Source organism: Podarcis gaigeae (assembly GCF_964106915.1).
Source record: "Podarcis gaigeae genome assembly, chromosome: 4".
Taxonomy (NCBI): Eukaryota; Metazoa; Chordata; class Lepidosauria; order Squamata; family Lacertidae; genus Podarcis; species Podarcis gaigeae.
Window position 1 is genome coordinate 66043625 of NC_139677.1, and position 12482 is coordinate 66056106.

At 44.4% G+C, this 12482-nt stretch overlaps 1 long non-coding RNA gene across 1 annotated transcript; it reads right to left on the minus strand.

Moving 5' to 3' along the window:
• Nucleotides 1-8120: 8120 nt before the first annotated feature.
• LOC310843983 lies at nt 8121-12156 on the minus strand. Its single transcript, XR_014563851.1, has 2 exons — nt 11288-12156; nt 8121-9200 (listed from the first exon to the last, which is right to left on the minus strand). It is a non-coding gene; the product is annotated as an uncharacterized lncRNA (long non-coding RNA).
• Between the last annotated feature and the right edge of the window lie 326 nt (nt 12157-12482).

The window sequence follows — 12482 nt, forward strand, 5'->3', positions numbered from 1 at the left end:
GATGCTTTGCTTAACCAATCAATTCAGTGGGTAAGATTGGATTTTCACAAGGCACAGTTGCAGAGCAACAAGAAAAGTTCTTGGACCCCCAGGGGAATTAAATAGTAAACAATACAATCAAAATATGAGGGAAAGTTAAGTGTGGATGAGCCCTCAGGCTCAGCAAAAGGGTCTTGCCCCAGGATCTTAGATACAAGTTTGTTTGTCTGCTGGCAGATTTTGAAAAAAATTATTATTATTTATTAAGGGTGGCCTGCCTTGGAGCAGGATGGGGGTGGGGGAAGCAAAACACAATGATGCAATAAACACTTTGGGTGTGGCGCAAAATTGTCAGGGACACAGGGCACTTGAGTCCTTTGGCTGATAGAGAACCGGAGCAGTGGCTTTTAAGCAGCAGGTCTCTGCGAAACGGTTCCCAAAGACTTCGTGCCAATTTCAGCACACAATGTTATCACTACGAGCCAGCACACGGCCAGGCCTGCTGTGTTCACACAGTTTGGCCACCCGGGATTCAGCAGGTCCTTACAGATCTCAGCTGTTCATACTCCGGCTTCCTGGTTCTTGATGGCAAAGGACAAAGGAAAACCCTTTCTTCTCTGGTAACCCTGAGGGGCTTATCATTCCTGGCACAAAAGCTGCAATTACCACTCTTACATCCATTGCTATTTTTTTAGAAAAGGAGGTTCCAGAACTCACCATAAACACCACCTTGTTCTCTTAGAATGGCAGTGGCTCCCACCTGAGAGGCTCCAGAACTCACCTGAGAGATGCTGGAACCTAGTTCCTGTGAGTTCCCCCTGAAAAAGCCCTTTTTACATCTGTCTTATGTTTGCTGTGATTTGTATTACTTTTGCTTCCTTTATTTCTTCGTTCTGCTGACAGTTGTCTCTCTCCTTCCTGCTTCCTTCATTCTCTTGTCCATTTCCATCTTCTTCTTGACCCTTCCACCCAGTGGCACCATTCCCCTAAATCTATGCAGACAAGAGAACATTCCTGTAATTTCTCCCAGATGCTTGGTGCTCAGTAAAGCCTCCTGCAAAGCATTAGCGACAAAAGACTCCAGGAATTTGAAATGCTTTGGGCTTTCCATTTTCAGGCCAAGCAGCTGAAGAGACCAGGAATTCATTCTCTCTCTCTCTCTCTCTCTCTCTCTCTCTCTCTCTCACACACACACACACACACAAAGTGTTCTGTTCTCCTTTTACAAATATCTTAAAATCAGCTTTGCCTTCATAGTTCCAGCAAATGTGCTATCATATATTCTACTGGGTCAATGCAACCTGATATGTCACCTATATCTGGGAGGATGATTAATAACTAAGCATATTGGGAGCCATCCCTTTTTACAGCCCTCGTACATTTTTGGAATGACAGGCAATGTACAAAGGCTTACAAAGTCCTTTGATCAGTTTACTGAATGTTCATTGGAATCCATGTGCTCCCTTACATAAATCCAGCCATGTATTTAGATCTACATGTCTAGCCTAAATTAACTTTGGCTGCAATCCTATACACAACTACCTGAAAGTAAGTTCCAGTGAATTTACTTCAGAGTAGGCCTTACGTAAGAGCACAGGATTGTACTGTTAGGACTTTTTTCCCCTGCAAGCCCATTCTTCCAAGATTTAGACTACTGGCTGTGTTGCAAATTTGATAAGATTTAAGAGGTGATATTTGCAATAGGATTTGTGTATGTTTAATAAGAGTTTGCCCCTGGGTTTTAATGGCATTGGAACCATAAAAGTTGTATTTTGATTTTTTTTTTAGAGAGAAAAAACTTGGTTTGGAAAAAACAGAAGGCCATTGCCCACAGAGCAAATATTCAATGGGACTTGCTTCCAGAAAAGTGTGTAAAGCATTGCAGTTTAAGTGCATTATGAGGAACAGTTGAGGGAACTGGGTATGTTTAGTCTGGGAAAGAGGAGACTGAGAGGAGATATGATAGCCATCTTCAAATATCTCAGGGGCTGTCACATGGAAGATGGAGCAAGCTTATTTTCTCTTGCTCTGGAGGGTAGGAACCAAACCAATGGATTCAAGTTACAAGAAAGGAGATTCCAATGAAACATCAGAAAGAACTTCCTGACAGGAAGAGCTGTTTGACAGTGGAACAGTCTCCCTTGGGAGGTTGTGGACTCTCCTTCCTTGGGAGGTTTTAAGCAGAGGTTGGATGGCCATCTGTCATGGGTGCTTTAGTTGAGATACCTGCCTTGCAGGGGGTTAGACTAGATGACCCTCAGGGTCCCTTCTAGCCCTACAAGTCTATGATTCTATGGCGATTATTTTATGCCTAGGAGTACGAAGAGATTTACAATAGTAGAGCATGAAGGGTAAAGTAGGAGCATGTGAAAGTAACAAAGGCAAACCCTCCCATTTGATGTGAATAGAGTTAGTGGCAGACAAGAAATATAGCTGTACAATGAAACAAAATGCCTAGGGAAGTTGTCTGTGTCCATCACTAGAGGTTAAAAAGTGGATATAAAGACCATGATACTTTAAGTGTCCTGTGGTACAGGAAGATGGATCAGATTGCTCCCAACCACCCATACGGATCATTCCCTTTCCAGGCTAGGAAGCTCAGTTCCAGCTCTAAAGCTGTTGCATTCTCAAGAGACTGGGTCAGGAGATTCCACTGGGGATGGCATTTAATCAGAACCTCTGGGAGGTGAACCAGCAAGTGATAAGGAAGTGTTAAAAGTCAACGAGGAGGTGTTGTTGATGAGGACTAAGCTGGGCACATGCTCCCTGCCAGCCTGGGGATATTCTGCAGCTCAGTGATTCAGTGGTACCTCGAGTTACAGACGCTTCAGGTTACAGACGCTTCAGGTTACAGACTCCGCCAACCCAGAAATAGTACCTCGGGTTAAGAACTTTGCTTCAAGATGAGAACAGAAATCGCAGTAGGAGGCCCCATTATCTAAAGTGGTGCTTCAGGTTAAGAACAGTTTCAGGTTAAGAACGAACCTCCAGCACGAATTAAGTTATTAACCGAAGGTACCACTGTATTTTGCAAGGGACTTCTCCAGGGAGCAGTTCCAACCTCTCCTTTCTATGGTCTCAGTCCTATTATTATTATAGGAGAGATGATGGCAGGATGAAGATTTCATGGTAGTTGTTTTCTAGAAGTCAAACAAACAGGAAGTTTCCTGCCCTGGTGGGGAGAACATAGCTCTTTGGTAGTACAGAGGTACCTCAGGTTACAGACGCTTCAGGTTACAGACACTTCAGGTTACAGACTCCGCTAACCCAGAAATAGTAGCTTGGGTTAAAAACTTTGCTTCAGGATAAGAACAGAAATTGCACAGCAGCGGCAGGAGACCCCATTAGCTAAAGTGGTGCTTCAGGTTAAGAACAGTTTCAGATTAAGCACGGACCTCCAGAACGAATTAAGTTCTTAATCCGAGGTACCACTGTAGTGGATACATGCCATGTATGCAGAAGATTCCATAGTCAATCCTTGGCGCTAGTTAGGGACATGTTTTTGTTTGTTTTTATTCTTGCCAGCTCCAGCCGAAGAAAATCCACTTTTCCAGTTTCTATGTAACAGTTTCCACATGCGCGAAGCCCCGTCAGGCCTTCCCGCAGATACGAGGAGACTCATGGAATTCTCTTTTGAGGTACTTGCACATTTTGCCCCAGAACGTTTTCCTTCTAGGAGGGCAAGAGATGTAGGGTTGGTTTGTTTTTCAATGAAAGTTCAGAGTCCAGGGCCCTTGCCATGGCACTCACAGAAAGATCCATGCTAGGAAGCAATGGTTGACTGAAATCCAAGGTTTTGCTCCAACTTCCTGGCATAAGAGGGAGTCAACTAGCTCCAGCTGAAGACTGGAAGCAGAAGACTACTCTTTTCAGCCAAAAGAATAGAGCTGTTTAGAGCAGCTGTGGGGGAACCTTTGGCCCACCAGATATTGCTGAAATTTAATTCTCATCATCCCTGGCCATTGGCCATGCTTGTTGGGGCTGGTCGGAGTTACAGTTCAGCAGCATCTGGAGGGCCAGAGGTTCCCCACACCTGTTCCATTCAAGCATTCGTATTCAACTATTCTTAAATTGCATCCATGGAGAGGCAACAGACCGACCTTTCTGCATTGAGCAGGAAGGACTTGCACAGGATTGCAAGCAGTGGAGGCTGTTCCTTTAAGGTGAATGGATCACAATCTCCCCAACCTCAGCCTGCCCTTAGCCAGCCACTCCCCGCTTGCCTTCTTGCTTGCATCCAGACTATAAGAGTGGCACTGCCTCAGTGTTGCCCTCCTTCTTCAGCAGGAAGGATGGGGACAATGCTAGAATTACTTGGCTCAGCCAGATACTGGCTGTGGCTCCACCTACCGCTGGTCTCCCTGCCTTCTGCTCTACCTGCTTGAGTTGGCACAGGCCACTGCGATGGTTAAGTGTTTTAAGCTGTTTCAGTCTTCCCTGTGGTCAAAGACCTTGCACAATCAGGATTCCTGGCTGTGAGGAGGACTCTTAAATTCCCCCAACCAACCACACTTCCAAGCACCCTTCAGACCTTCCTTCTCAACCTGGAGACAGCTGCTCCTCAACACATACATTGACACAAGGGCAAGCAGGATGTTTGGTGGGATGAATAAAAGCTCAACACGTCTTGCTGTCCCCACAAGAAGGAAAGCAGAAAGAAAGTTCAGGAAGGTCAGGAAGTCAAACTTACAAAAACCAGTGCATTTTCCATGATTCAACACCTGACATCCTAATTCTGTGGGACATCCTTTTATTGTGTATTTGGAAGTGATGGACATGCTGCAGCTTTGGGTTATAGATCAATGAGAGCAGAAGATCACCGTGCCAATGTTACAATCTATTGAGCATGAAACAACACTGTGCAGAGAGACAGAAAGTGCTTTGCACAAGCTGCCCGATTTGTGCAGATTTCCTGCTGCTTGAAAAGAAGCTGGTCTAGACCAAGTTTGCCAAAAACCACTTGGCACAGCTGCTTCCTCCCACCCCCCTCAAAAATGACATATGGTCATTTTTGTCCTCAATCCTTCAGGCAGGGTGATGAGAGCAGGATCTGACCCAACAGAAACGCAGCATTTTGTCAAGTCATTTAAATGAATGTTGTTTTTCTTAGCTTTCGACTGGAAACCAAGTAGTTCGCAATGCCCTCTGTAACGGGCTTCTGCAGTCTCATGGAAACATTTTGCTCAGGATAAAATTCATTAGATTTTTCATGTCTGCGTTCTTGCCTTTTTTAGCAGCAGATAATTTCAGCGTGGCAGTGGCATGCATCAAAGCGGTGGCCTGTGGGGCTCAAACATCAACCTTCGCAGGGAGAGGAGAGCAGGGGCCTGTTCTCATGACCCCCACAGCCCTTGAAATCCACATTTCTCAGACAGTGCGTGATGCTATCAAAGTGCATCTGCTCAGAGTGAGTGGGGTAGCGGAAGGAAGACCACAGTCCCACCTAGGATTAAGCCTGGCTCAAGCTTTGACATATAATCACAAACTAAAAAGGAATGTTTACACCAATAGCTAGCCTAGGCAGAATTTCACTTGCCCCATCAAGCTGCGGTTGATCTCAAAATTGGTGCAGCCAGAAGCCATCTTCACATAACTGAGAAGCACAACTGTTGTAAGCTGCTTTGGGAGCCAGGTGGTGAAAAGTGGGTTATAACTTTTTATGTTGTTGTTGTTGTTGTTGTTGTTGTTGTTGTTGTTGTAGTTGTTGTTTTAAAGTTCAGCAGGCTATCTATCATGGTGATAGATAGGTACTTTGGGGCAATCTTACTCAGACTGGTTCTAATTGTGTAACCAAATCCCAAGTCAGGTGTTACTACTAGAAGTTATGAAAACACTTGGGGATGGGGCAGTGGGGGTGACAAAGCTAGCTGTGCCCCCCTCGTTGTCATTCCCATCACCCTCAGCTTGTGGAGGGAAACTATGCAAAGTGGGGAACATTTTTTGCTCATAGAACTTCCTTGCATGTTTTAGAACCCTGGTTTCCCAGAAATCCAAATGCATGCATGAATGAACGCGCAAGGCTCCTTGCTTTTCCTCCTGGAATTGAGAGCAATGGGAGTGATGATGGAACAGGGAGAAGGGGATGGCAGAGTGGAATGGGATTCCTCGCCTGATGTTCGGTCTGTCACATTGCTGCTGCTTACTAGGAGGTAGATGAGTGGGAAGATTGGCCCAGCACAAACAGATCATCATCATCATCATCATCATTAATTTGATTTGAATTAATTTTATAATGAAATGATCTTAGAATGTTGTATTATTTTATTGTTGTTAGCCACCCTGAGCCCAGCTTCGGCTGGGGATGGTGGGATATAAATAAATTGTTGTTGTTGTTGTTGTTATATCCCGCCCTCCCCGGCCAGAGCCAGGCTCAGAGCAGCTAACACCAATAAAATTACAATAAAACATAATAGGGGGAAAACAAACAAAACAAAACAAACCAGTTTATTAAAATATGGGTTAAAATGCAGCCTCATTTTAATGGTAGCCCATAAATCAAAACCATAAGGGGAGGAAAGCATAAGGGTCAGACTGAGCCCAAACCAAAGGCCAGGCGGAACAGCTCTGTCTTGCAGGCCCTGCGGAAAGACATCAAGTCCAGCAGGGCCCTAGTCTCTTGAGACAGAGCGTTCCACCAAGTCGGGGCCAGTACTGAAAAGGCCCTGGCCCTAGTTGAGACCAGTCTAACGACCTTACAACTTGGGACCTCCAAAGTATTCTTATTTGTGGACCTTAAGGGGTCGCCACAAGGGACGCGTCCCCACAAGGGACGCAGGTGGCGCTGTGGGTTAAAGCCTCAGCGCCTAGGACTTGCCGATCGAAAGGTCGGCGGTTCGAATCCCTGCGGCGGGGTGCGCTCCCGCTGCTCGGTCCCAGCGCCTGCCAACCTAGCAGTTCGAAAGCACCTCCGGGTGCAAGTAGATAAATAGGGACCGCTTACCAGCGGGAAGGTAAACGGTGTTTCCGTGTGCGGCTCTGGCTTGCCAGAGCAGCGATGTCACGCTGGCCACGTGACCCGGAAGTGTCTCCGGACAGCGCTGGCCCCTGGCCTCTTAAGTGAGATGGGCGCACAACCCCAGAGTCTGTCAAGACTGGCCCGTACGGGCAGGGGTACCTTTACCTTTACCTTTAAGGTCCTCCATGGGGCATACCAGGAGAGGAGGTCCCGCAGGTCCAAGGGTCCGAGGCTGCAGGAGCACCAGGCCGTGTTTGCACCACGTCAACCTCACTACTTCCCCTCTGCCTCCCCATAAGGACAGTGACATAACCAGCTGGAGGTCAGGTGAGTGACAGCATGCCACCACACCATCAGCTACTGGGTGGCAGGGCTAGTACATTCCTCTCTACCACTTCACCTGACCCACTTTGGTAAACGTCTGAAGATAGCCAATATTGTAAATCGCATCGTATTCAGCTCAAAGTGTCGGAGAGCAAACTACTGTGATCTCTCAGTAGAAGCTGGGACAGAATCAGCTGAAAAAAACTGTAGAGAGAAAAACACGCAGAGGTGATAGTCCCTGAGTTTTATTGCCTCGGGAAAATGAACGTTATCACTAAACAAATGAAAAACTAACAAACACTACAGATGCTTTAGATAGGCCAGGACTGCCACTTGACTTAGTGTCTGGGCAGGATATTGATTAGAAGGACCATTCTTTATTGCACTCCTATTGTTCAGCAATCACCACCTCCTGGCGTGGGAACCCTGCTACTTGTTATACATTATGCTGTCAACAATGCAAGCATAACATGTCCGTCTTCCATATGGGAACCGAAGATATGCAGAGCTTACAGAAGAGAACTTTTCTGAGATGCCCTTGAAGGTGCCCTTTTCTGAGATGGCTTGAAGGTCAATATATGCACTAACTGACCACCAGCCCATTTTGCAAGCCCAATATCTCAGCTGAAATATGGTTTAGAATTTAATTATTTGCCTGCATCATTGATTGTCTTTTTAGAAAATAAAATAATAAAATAATGATGTTAAATGTAAAGTTTGAAGTCACCACTGTGCTTTGCTTCTTTTCAAACCAGCAGAAAATAACATTGGTAAGAATGCGTGTTTGATATCACTCCCAGAATATGTCTAGAACACATAACTAATGAATTTCCTTTTCTGAAAGCAGCAAAAACAGGCAAGGTTCATTTCTCATTTCTATTTATTTCTACTTTTTTTTTTTTAGCCAAGGGTATGATGACTTTCAAGAAGATACCGGTATACAGAATTCTCGCTTGTGAACTTCTGAATGAATGTGAATTCCAGCTCCATTCCTCAAGCGCAAAGTAGCATTCATGAGTTTTTAATGAAAGAAGAGACATGCTAAAAAGTTTTGCAAGTTACATAGTTAATGAAGAGCCAACATTTAGCAAACAACTTCAAGATCAGCACGCTATTCCAAGACACACCCACACCCACACACAAGACACACAGCACTGCTTACTATGAAAGTGCTCAGCAGTTTTACCAATTTGGGGACAAGTCGACAGGGCACATTGAGAGCCCTCCCCCAGCTGATATGCCCAATAAAATAATCAGGAAATATGTGCCAAAGAATGGAGCCATTTCCAAGATGCGCACGCGCACATGCGCACACACACACACACAGTATGGTTGACTTAAGAACTTTTTATTCCTATTTATTTAAATCAGAGGTATAAGTGGTAGCATAGTGGTAAATTCAGATGTGCAGGGGCCCTTCACATTAACCATTCCCATGCCCCATCGCAGTCACACACCCTTACTGCCTTGTCTCTTTCTGAGATTACACAATAATCCTGTAATTATACAATAATAATAACTAGGGATGCATTGCAACCATCAAAGCAGTTCTCCATGAGTGGCCTTTCAGCTAGATCTACTATTTCCTGTGCACATAAACAGGCCAGTTAATCAGAGTACTGCAATATTTTATTTTGGAGTGACTTAAGCTGTGTTTCCCCTCAAAGCTCCATGGCATATAGCAGACCTTGCGCACCCTTCTCCTGAAGCACCCCGTGTTTCCAGTGTTCCTAAATGCTTAGCTTAGGATCCTTACAGGACAACTGCTTCTTGGTGTTCTTCCCACACACCTTTTGCAGAGTGAACCTAGGAGCCAATCCTCCGTGGCTGACTCATCTGCCTCCGCTCTGATTGGCTCCAGTCAGCACAAGGGGTGAGAGGGCTTCCTTCTCAGTTGCTGAAAAGTCTACATTTCATGCTGATTGGATGAATCTGGAAGAGGCTGCAGAAATAGTAAGAGGTCAGCAAACCCCAACCCACTGACCATTGGGTGTAAGTATACGCTCTCATAGAAATTGTTGTTGTTGTTTAGTCGTTTAGTCGTGTCCAACTCTTTGTGACCCCATGGACCAGAGCACGCCAGGCACTTCTGTCTTCCACTGCCTCCCGCAGATTGGTCAAACTCATGCTGGTAGCTTTGAGAACACTGTCTAAGCATCTCGTCCTCTGTTGTCCCCTTCTCCTTGTGCCCTCCATCTTTCCCAACATCAGGGTCTTTTCCAGGGAGTCTTCTCTTCTCATGAGGTGGCCAAAGTATTGGAGCCTCAGCTTCAGGATCTGTCCTTCCAGTGAGCACTCAGGGCTGATTTCCTTCAGAATGGATAGGTTTGATCTTCTTGCAGTCCATGGGACTCTCAAGAGTCTCCTCCAGCACCATAATTCAAAATCATGGAAATTAGTCGGATTTAAAAGTGCTCATGGCCATCATATATCAATATACTCCTAGGTCCTTCATCTGAAAGCTCAAGGAACAATTGCCAAATGCTAGTCAAATTATAATTCGTCATTTTTATTTTTATTTTAAAAACAACAACCCACATTTTAGAATCAATTTTCCTCCATGCCTGCCCTCTTTCCTTTTTGGATGTAGGGGGAAAACGAATACAGGCCTTTGAAAACAGTTTGAGGCATCACTTTTCAAGCTCCTCTGAAAAATCTTCCGTCTGCCTCTTAAACCATGTCTAATTTATGTTAACTGCCATTTCTGTTGTAACATCCCGTGGTATACTTGGCATTATAACAAAGCTTGCAAATACTGGGTGCATTGTGCTAACCAGTCTTTGGTTCCCTTTGATTTTGGAAAAACCGTTTAATTTCTTTTTGCTTTACAATTATTTTGCTTTACAAAATAATTTTCCGAAAAGCTTTGCTTAGCCCATATGAGGATCACATGCAGGACTGATGCATCACTCTCAAATAGGCAGATACCCCAAATCATGCCTCAAGGCAGGCTCTGGGCTTTTCCTCACCCTCCTAATCTGTGAAAGTCACAATTTTATCCACCCTACCCATTCTTTTAACACTTCTTTTTGTTTAATAGTTTCTAACAGGCAAATCCCACTTTTCCCACAATCTCCCCTGTTGTTGATACTGGGGAGAGTGTGATACTGATTGATACTGTTGATACCGATACTGTACACAGGAGTTGGATTGGGGGTGGGTGGGCTCAGATAGTGGCACAAATCCAACACCAAGTTATGCACTTGCCTAAGCACATTAAAGATGCTTCCAGGCCATTTTCAGGTATGATTCAGTCATCCCCAGCAAATTCAAATTGTACAATTAAAGTTGATTCGGAACAACAAACACACTTCCCAAAATCCGGTTGTTCTACAATAAGGTAATTGACAGGAAAATGCACTGGGCAGTATGGGTAGCATTTTGTCAAGCAAATTGGGTAGCATTTACTCTCTCTGCGGACAATTCAGAACAAATGCTCAATCACAAAAAGCCAACATTGTTGAACCTCCTGCAAACTTTTTGCAAACAAATCAGGATGAGTGCACCATAAGTAGGTTGACTGAAGGCAACCTAAGTTGCATAGACTTCAAGAATGCCTAACTCTTGTTGGATTAAGGCCAGAATGAATGAATGGATTGTGTTGTGTTGTTCTGTGCTTTTGATGTGAGTGGTTTGGGGACATTTGAACACTGAAATGTGGCATTCAAATTCTAATAACAAATAAAAGAATATAGATGGATAATTACTACATTATTATATCAATACAGATAGATGTCCAGGTAGACATCACAAAATAATTGTAAATATTTGTATATTTCTGTAAATATATTTAAAGTTTAATAAATATAAATAATAAATATAAAGAAATCCTCCTCTAAGTTGTAACCCAGAGAGGAACTGGATTGCTAACAGCCTCCCTTAAGTATTGTGTTATAATGGCACTGGCACACACACACACACACACACACACACACACACACACACACAGACAGCACCCATTTTACATGAGCACATTTATGAGAACCATTAAATATATATATTTATGTCCCAAGTAGGAAAATTACCTACACTTTCCCTGGAAGACTGATCCAGTTACAACACATGTACATGGCAAGCTCATTGGTCCCATTTTCCCCCCAGAAATATTTTTGTCCTGGCTCTGCTGAAACCTCTTCAGGACATGTCAAGGCCTGTGGTGAAAAGTAAATAGAGATACTTTTCATCACATGAGGTAAAGTATTAACATGATGCAAGCTCCAAGGAGCTGAGTTTAAAGGGCTGAAGGAGGTGAGAAGGAATGGCAGGATTCTGATGTTTCAATTACATATATCATATCTAATTCTGCACATTACTCAATCAGCTGTTACATGACATTTGGTTTTCACTCGGTTCATTTTCCTCTGCACCTTTTGTGTAGGAGGAAAATAGGATCTGTGACCCACATGTGAGTAATTAACCAAAAGAATTGGCAGGATGCCTGGATTCAAAACACAGGGCTTAACACACTCTCCAGCAGCAGAGAGTCCCCAGCAAAGTTTTAAATGGTCACAGAGTAATCAGTAGCGTAACGTGGGGATATAGATTGTTAGACCCCTTTTCATATCCCATTTAGTGTGCTTGCAGCACTTCCCCCCCCCTCTCTACCCCTCTGACAATGAACAGACCACACACTGTTAAGTAAGTTTAAAAACTTTACTTACTCAATCCAAAGGTCTGATTCATGCCTTATTCCTTGCAGCAGCAAGGAGAACACAGCTAGAATACTCTTGGGTACAAAATACGGTAGTTTCAAACATGCAGTCTGAGCTCGGAGCAAGCTGGATCAGGCCAGTAGCCCATTGAGCCCAGCATTCTGTTCTCACAGTGGCCAGCCAGGTACCTGCAGGAGACCAGCAAGCAAGAGAACAGCACAAAAATACTCTCTCCTCCTGGGGTTTCCAGCAGCCTCCAACTGTAGAGGCAGGGCACAGCCATCATCCTCTTCTAAAGCCTTCCAAGTTGGTGGCCATCACTGTTTCCTGTGGGAGTGTGCTCCGGAGTTTTAATTATGTGTTGCATGAAGAAGTCCTGAATCTTCCAACATTCAGCATTCCAATGTTCAGTCAAAGGCACAAAAAAGGGTCTGGGGGCAAGAAGTAAGAAATGGAGACGTCGAGTCACCTGGGGCTTCAAGGATGGCTAGCAAAATAAGCAGGTCAACCAACCAAGCCATTCAAAAACACTGAAACAAAGCGCCCATCCCATCTTGAGGGAAAGTGTGAGT